Source organism: Musca autumnalis, unplaced genomic scaffold (assembly GCF_047663935.1).
Source record: "Musca autumnalis isolate F117 unplaced genomic scaffold, ASM4766393v1 scaffold_2, whole genome shotgun sequence".
Classification (NCBI taxonomy): domain Eukaryota; kingdom Metazoa; phylum Arthropoda; class Insecta; order Diptera; family Muscidae; genus Musca; species Musca autumnalis.
Genome location: NW_027411755.1, coordinates 11,635,467 through 11,643,083, shown reverse-complemented (window position 1 = coordinate 11,643,083; position 7,617 = coordinate 11,635,467). Strand labels below are relative to the sequence as shown.

Here is a 7,617-nt window from a genome sequence, read left to right as displayed (position 1 = left end):
AAATTGAATTTTAGGTATATTTTCCAAAATGTACCATTTGTATAACTTTTTCAGGCTTTTTAAATCACCATTGTAAGGAGGGACCTTTACTCTTTCATGTGATACCCAGTTTGTGAAACTGGGACCATTAGTTATAAAGTTAGGAGCTTTGAAAGGTAGGTATCAAAAAACTGCATGGCTGATTTCAATCATGCCCATCAAAAGATGTCGTTCGTGTCGATGCTTAACCAGTGTTGTAAAACCACAAAATTTTTCACAGGGGGATTTTAGCGCCTAACGTTATGCTTTAATTTATATTGGCATTGGCTCGATTAGCTTTTGGGGGCCATTTTAATAAACTTAATCCCATACTTACCAAATGTATAGTAACCAATAAAGCATTTTACAAAAAAATACAAAAAAATGTTCTTTTTGCTGTTTTATTGTTATTGTAAATTTAGTCTAAAATACGCTTGAGACTTTATTTAAATATAATGAGACTAGTTAATAGATGACAATTATACTTGCTAAATGGGCATATTTGAATGCTCCACCATAAAGGGTATATTAAATATGTAGTTTTGTAAGGATTAAAATAGCAGGGACGCGCATCTTTGCATGACAGTATAGTGAGGGCACCAAGTGAGTTGTTTTTGCATTTGCTTCTCTCACGTACAGTGTATGTGTACAAAAACAAACGATGAAGATCATGTGGTTGTTGCTTTTTTCACCCATGCATACACACATGCTTTAGTATTGATGAAAATATTATGGGCGACGCTGATTTATAGCCTCTATCCACCTTTTGAGCATAATTGGTTGGAATAGAAGATTTGTGTGGGTCTCTATGGTGGAGGGTATTAAAAAATCATCCCGCCGAAACCATCATACCTAGAGTATGAAGTGATATTACTCACACTTTAGGTCGGTCTAATCTTTGTAGATTTTCAGTTGCGAAATTTTCCACATCACCTTTATTAGTTGAAGGTACAAAGATCAAAGACTGCAAAGAAAAGAAAAATATGTATATTATTATCCATGAAAATTGATTGATTTGAATTTATAAAAAATTAAAAAAATAATTAAGGTGCTCCTGAACCAACTTTAAATGAAAGGAGCTTACACCTGTGAAGGTTTTGCGGTTTCTGAAACTACAATGTTAATAGATGAGAGAATAAAAACAAAAAAATCGCCGGAGAGCTTGTTAAATTAATCGGGTTAAAGTTCACATTTTTAGGTTTTTTTACGTTTTCACGATTTTGCTGGGAAATCGCAAGCCCTATCAGATCCAGTGATAATTCTCTACAAGATTTTCCTTTATGATATTGTCGTAGGTTTTGCCATTTTTGAAATATAGAAGTTCAAATTTAGACAATTCACTGACTGTATCGTGTCCTTATAAAACAATGTCATGACTGCAATTTCCCAAATTTTACTTATATATCACAAAAATGGTACAGCCTAGGAAAAAATACGATATTCTATTCCCATTTCGATAAGACGTACGCAAATCGTGAAAATCCAAGAAAACTAGTAAAAAAGTATCAGTCGGCTTTGCCGACAGAGATATACCCTCAGACTGTGTGGTTTGAAACATTTTTTCCCAACAAAACTTATATATTTACTTACTTACTTACTTAGCTGGCCCATTACAGAACATTTGTTCTATAGGCCGAACTAAGAAGAGATCTCCATTCCTCTCTATTTGTTGCTTTGCTCTCTGGAATACCGCGCCTTGTCATCTCCTCATCCACTTGTTTGCGCCATCTATTCCTTGGCCTGCCAATTCTGCGTGCACCGCCATGTGGCATGTATTCATACGCCTTTTTAGTGGGTTCATCATCGCTCATTCTTTTGATATGGCCTAGCCAACGCAATCGCTGCATCTCGATACGTTTAACAATATTGATGTCGTTGTATAGCAGATACAGCTCGTGGTTCATGCGACGTCGATATTCACCGTCAACGCAGATTGGTCCGTAGATCTTTCGAAGAATTTTTCTCTCAAACACACCAAGCACTGCCATGTCTGCTTGCGCAAGTACCCAGGCTTCGGAGCCATACATCAGCACGGGTAGTATCAGTGTTTTGTAGAGCGTTATTTTTGTTTGACGAGATGTGGCTTTGTTTTTAAACTGCTTACTTAATCCAAAGTAGCATCTGTTGGCCAATACAATTCTTCTTTTTATTTCACAACTGATGTCGTTTGTTGTGTTGACGGAGGTGCCGAGGTAGACGAAATCTTTTACTACCTCAATATTATAGGAACCAACTTCCACAGTCGGTCCGAGCTCAATGGACGCATTGCGCGTCGACACCATCAACTTGGTCTTCTCACCGTTTACCGCCAGACCCACTTTAGCAGATTCTCCTTCGACTTTTATAAAGGTATCAGTTACTTCTTTTACTGATCGACCAATGATGTCTATATCATCAGCATAAGCAAGTAACATGTGACTATTGGTGTAGATTGTGTCACTTCTTTTGACGTTTGCCTCTCGTATAACCTTTTCTAGCAGGATGTTGAAGAGGTCACACGAAAGGCTGTCTCCTTGTCTGAAACCTCTTTTGGTACCAAACTCTTCGGAGAGGTTCTTTCCTATTTTAACTGAGGACCTCGTGTCAGTTAAAGTCATTTTACAAAGCCGGATGAGCTTTGCGGGAATACCAAATTCAGACATGGCTTGGAATACCTTTGAGCGCAGCGGACTGTCGAAGGCTGCTTTATAATCGACAAAAAGGTGGTAGGTGTCGATCTGCATCTCTTGGGTCTTCTCCAGGATTTGCCGCAGGGTAAATATCTGGTCAATGGTGGACTTGCCAGGTCTAAAGCCGCATTGGTATGGTCCAATAATCTCGTTGACCATTGGCTTTAGTCGTTCGCACAATATCCCTGACACGATCTTGTAGGCAATAGGGAGTAGACTTATGCCCCTATAGTTAGAGCATACAGTCTTATCTCCCTTCTTGTGGACGGGGCACAGGATACTCAGGTTCCAATCGTCGGGTACTCGTTCTTCCTGCCAGATGGTGCTAACTAGCTGATGAATACACCTTATCAGCGAGTCGCCTCCGGTTTTGAACAGCTCGGCTGGTAAGCCATCGGCCCCTGCTGCCTTATTATTCTTCAGCCGATTTATTGCTGTCTTTACCTCATCTTGGCTGGGCGGTATACATTCAATACCATCTTCTGGGATTGGGACTGTGGTATCTTCGTCGTCTTCGCTGCTATTGGATACCAACAGATTTGAAAAATGTTCTTTCCATATCCTGAGTACACTATCTGTATCAGTTACCAAATTACCTTGCTGGTCTCTACAGGAGGATGTGCCTGTACCAAAGCCATCAGTTTGATGCTTGACTCTTTGGTAGAATTTTCGGACTTCATTCTGGCTCCTGTACATCTCGATTTTTTCACACTCCCGCTTTTCCATCTCTCTCTTTTTCCTGCGGAAAAGACGTTTCTCCTCTCTCCTTTTCTCCCTGTATCTCTCTCGTGCGCTACGCGTTGCTACGGATTGTAAAGTAGCCTTATATGCCGCATTTTTCTCTTCGGTGGCAGCACGACACTCCTCATCATACCATGGATTCCTTGGTGGAGGTCTCTGGTATCCAAGTATGGATTTTGCGGCTGTTTGCATGGAGTGGGCAATGCTTTGCCATTGCGCTGATATGTTATCGGGATGAGAAGGGCTTTGATTAAGCAATTGGGCTAGTTGAGTGGAATATGCTGTGGCTATCTGTTGTGATTGCAGCTTACCGATGTCTAACTTTCGTGTTGTGTCTGTTCGTACTTTGTTCGCTACGTTTAAGCGGGTGCGTACCTTTGCTGCAACAAGGTAGTGGTCCGAATCAATGTTTGCGCCTCGGAACGATCGTACATCCAACACGCTCGATGAATGTCTTCCATCTATCACAACATGATCAATTTGGTTTCTTGTTTTCTGATCTGGAGACAGCCAGGTGCCCTTATGAATATCGAGATGATTAAATCTGGTACTGCTAACTACCATGTTTTTTGCAGCTGCAAAGTCTATCAGTCTCATACCATTGTCAGATGTTTCACTGTGGAGACTGAATTTCCCGACTGTTGGGCCAAAGATATTCTCCTTTCCAATTTTGGCATTAAAATCGCCTAGAATGATTTTAATGTCATGGGCAGGGCAACGGTCATATGTTTCTTCTAAGCGCTCGTAAAATATATCTTTGGTCTGTTCATCCTTTTCTTCAGTGGGAGCATGAGCGCAAATAAAGCTGATGTTGAAGAATTTAGCTTTTATTCGAATTGCAGCAAGTCTTTCATTCACTGGAGTGAAGCTGGATACAAGATGTTTTAGTCTCCGACTAACTACGAATCCACAACCAAACTCATGCTTTACGTCATGGCAGCTATAATACAGTGCGTCACCTTTAGGTGTTGTTGTGACGCCTTTCCCAATCCATCGTATTTCCTGTATGGCAGTAATATCGGTCTTGTACTTTTCAAGTACGTCTGCCAATGCGAAGACTGCACCTTCTCTATAAAGGGTGCGAACATTCCAGGTGCAGATTCGCAGATCATGGTCCTTAAAACGTTTGCGGGGTTCGTCAACTTTAGAGGGGTTTGTTTTTCTTTTCTTTCGTTTTTTCATAGTAGGCTGTTTTTTCTAGGGGAGGGTTACTAACCCGACGCCCAAACCCAAGTTTTTAACGTTCTTATGGGTGAACGCGCGGCACATGTTAGCTCACTACCTTTAACGGGTGTTAAAGGCAGTTCCCCAGGTGACACCACGGGGAGGTCAGTGTCCACTTGGGATGAAAGAGGGACCAAGATAAATCCTGGGCTTTGCCATGTTAAAACCGGTCAGGACCGTTCCTTGGTATCTTCCATCCCCTACGTCACTTATATATTTAGGGGGGTTTTTAAAATTTTGGGAGTATGAACCGACAAAAGTATGGATAGGACTAAAGCTCAAAAATTTGCGGGGATATCGATAGATAGGGCTTTTTTTATCACATTAGCCTAGGAAAACCTTCGGCGAAAATGCCCAAAGGATCCTCGAACCACACAAAACTGTTGAACATTTATTTATTTATTTATTTATTTTATTTATTTATTTCGTCTTTGTGTGGGTGGTAACAAAAGGATTGGTCAGATAGGGCCCAAATTTGAACATAAACTAAGTTTCGACAATATTTAGAGATCCAAAGTTTGGACCAAATCGGTTGCTACGTCTATAAGAAATCGAGCGTACCTTTTTAGCGAATATTTTCGAACTTTTGTGGGGGAGGTACCGGAAAGAGTGGACATATAAGCACCATCATCTAATATTCGAAGAAATATTGCAATATCCAAAGGGTGGACGAACGCAGGATTCGGTTCGAGCTCTCCAGCCACTACATATGGTGTCATAGGGTTTTTTACAACGTTCGGGCTGTTTTCTCAAGAAGTTTGGACTTGCCACTGAAAAATCTTTTACTGCCGTAATTGAGGCAGCGAATGCAAGTTGCTTCAATAAAAATCAAGGTGATTCGAGAGCAGGTCTTAAGGTGAATTTATCCAAAATTTTGTGTGGGAGGTACCCGAAGCAGTGTACAAATATAGTCCATATTCGAACCTGATCTATATCTGGTAGATATATTAGGATGTGTAAAGTATCGGCCAAATCGGTCACTCCCATCAAGAGTTATAGTGTTCACAATTTTTCGAACATTTTTGAACTTTTTGTACCTGAAGGAGTGGACCGATATGGCTTATCTTTGAACCTAAACTAAGTTTGCACAAAATATTACGAAGGCCACATTTTGGGCCGAATCGGCAGATCGAGAGTTATCTTGCGCTCCAACCACTACACACGGTGTCATATGGTTTTTTTGTACCTTTAAGGCTGTATGGACTTGCCCCTGATAAAACTTATACCGTCGTATGGGGGGCCGTGAATACAAGTTGCTACAACAAAAATCAAAGCGATTCGAGAGCAGGTCCTAAACTGGACTTTTCCGAAATTTTTTGTGGGATGTACCCGAAGGCGTGGACCGATTGAGTCCATATTTCAACCTCATCTAGGTCTGGTAGAAATTTGACGATGTGCAAAGTATGGACCAAATTACTTCCTTCAAGAGTTATCGTGCGCACAAATTTTCCGAACATTTCCGAACTTTTGTGGGGGAGGTACCGGAAGGAGTGGACCGGAAATATTACGAAAGCCAAACTTTGGACCGAATCGGTTGATCCGTTCGAGAGTTATCGTGCGCTCCAGCCAGACAGACAGACGGACAGACATGGCTAAATCAACTCCAAATTGTCTGAAACACATTATTTCGATGAGGCACATTTTTCCCGTAAGAAAGTCTAAATACCCTCGTTAGCATAAATGCTGAGGGTATAAAAAACTTAAAAATGCCACCGTGGTGCAATGGTATGCAGACCCGCCTTGCACGCTAAAGGTCTGCGGTTCGATTCCTAGGCCAGGTAACATCAAGTTTTCAACGGTGGCAAAATACCCCTCAGTAATGTTGGTATCTTAAGAGAGGTCTTTCGGACTCGGCAATAAAAAGTAGGTCCCATATCATTGAGCCAATATGAATCTAGGTGCACTCATTGATATGAGAGAAGTCTCCCTCGTCCCTTCAGGGATGTTTGTGGAACAATTATATTATTATATTATTATAATAGGTTATAGCAGCTTATTATATTAAGCCACGATTTTTTAGAATTTTTTCTAATTATTAAAATTAAAACGCCTATATCTTCTGCGCGCAACGATCAAAGTAAGTTACATCAAGTAAAAAGGTATCAGTCGGCTTTTCCGACAGAGATATACCCTCAGCCTGTGTATATTGAAACAATTTTTTCCCAAAATACGTATGTATTTAGGCGGTTTTACAAATTTTGGGCGTTTGAACCGACAAAAATGTTGAATAGGATTAAAGATCAGAAGTTTTGTGGAGGAGATACTAAAAGGAATGGATCGACATTGACCGTTATGGAAGTGGATCTCCAGCCACAACATATGGTGCCATAGGGGGTTTTTACATTCTTCGGGCTGTTTGCTCAAGAAGGATGGACTTGCCCCTAAAAAACTTTTACCATCGTAATTGAGGCAGCGAATGCAAGTTGCTTCAACAAAAATCAAAGTGATTCGATATCATGGCTTAAAGTGAACTTATCCGAAATTTTTTGTGGGAGGTACCAGATGGAGTGGACAAATATAGTCCATATTTGAACCTGCTCTATATCTGATAGATATATTAGGATGTGTAAAGTATGGACCAATTTGGCCACTCCCTTCAAGAGTTACCGTACGAACAATTTTTTCGAACATTTTTGAACTTTTGTGGGGGAGGTACATGAAGGAGAGAACCGATATGGCTTATCTTCAAACTTAAACTATGTTTGGATAAAGTGTTACTAAGGCCAAAGGCTCAATCGACTCCAAATTGTCTGAAACACATTTCGTCCAAACATACTTGGGGTCTAAAACCATTATTTCGATGAGACACATTTTGCCCGTCTGAAAGTGTATATACCCTCGTTAGCATAAATGCTGAGGGTATAAAAAGAGATTTGGAATGACGATTTTTTTCCTAATCTATGTACCAAAAATCACTGATGTAGTATCAACAAATTTTTTTTTAATTTTTTTGAATAATTTTAGA

General features: G+C 40.3%; 1 long non-coding RNA gene across 1 annotated transcript in view; it reads right to left on the bottom strand.

The window, feature by feature from the left end:
• Positions 1 to 791: 791 nt before the first annotated feature.
• LOC141392135 (uncharacterized) overlaps positions 792 to 7,617 on the bottom strand; it is a 139,149-nt gene continuing 132,323 nt past the window's right edge. Inside the window, exon 3 of the long non-coding RNA XR_012409785.1 lies at positions 792 to 982. This is a non-coding gene — a long non-coding RNA (uncharacterized lncRNA). The remainder of the gene's footprint in view (positions 983 to 7,617) is intronic.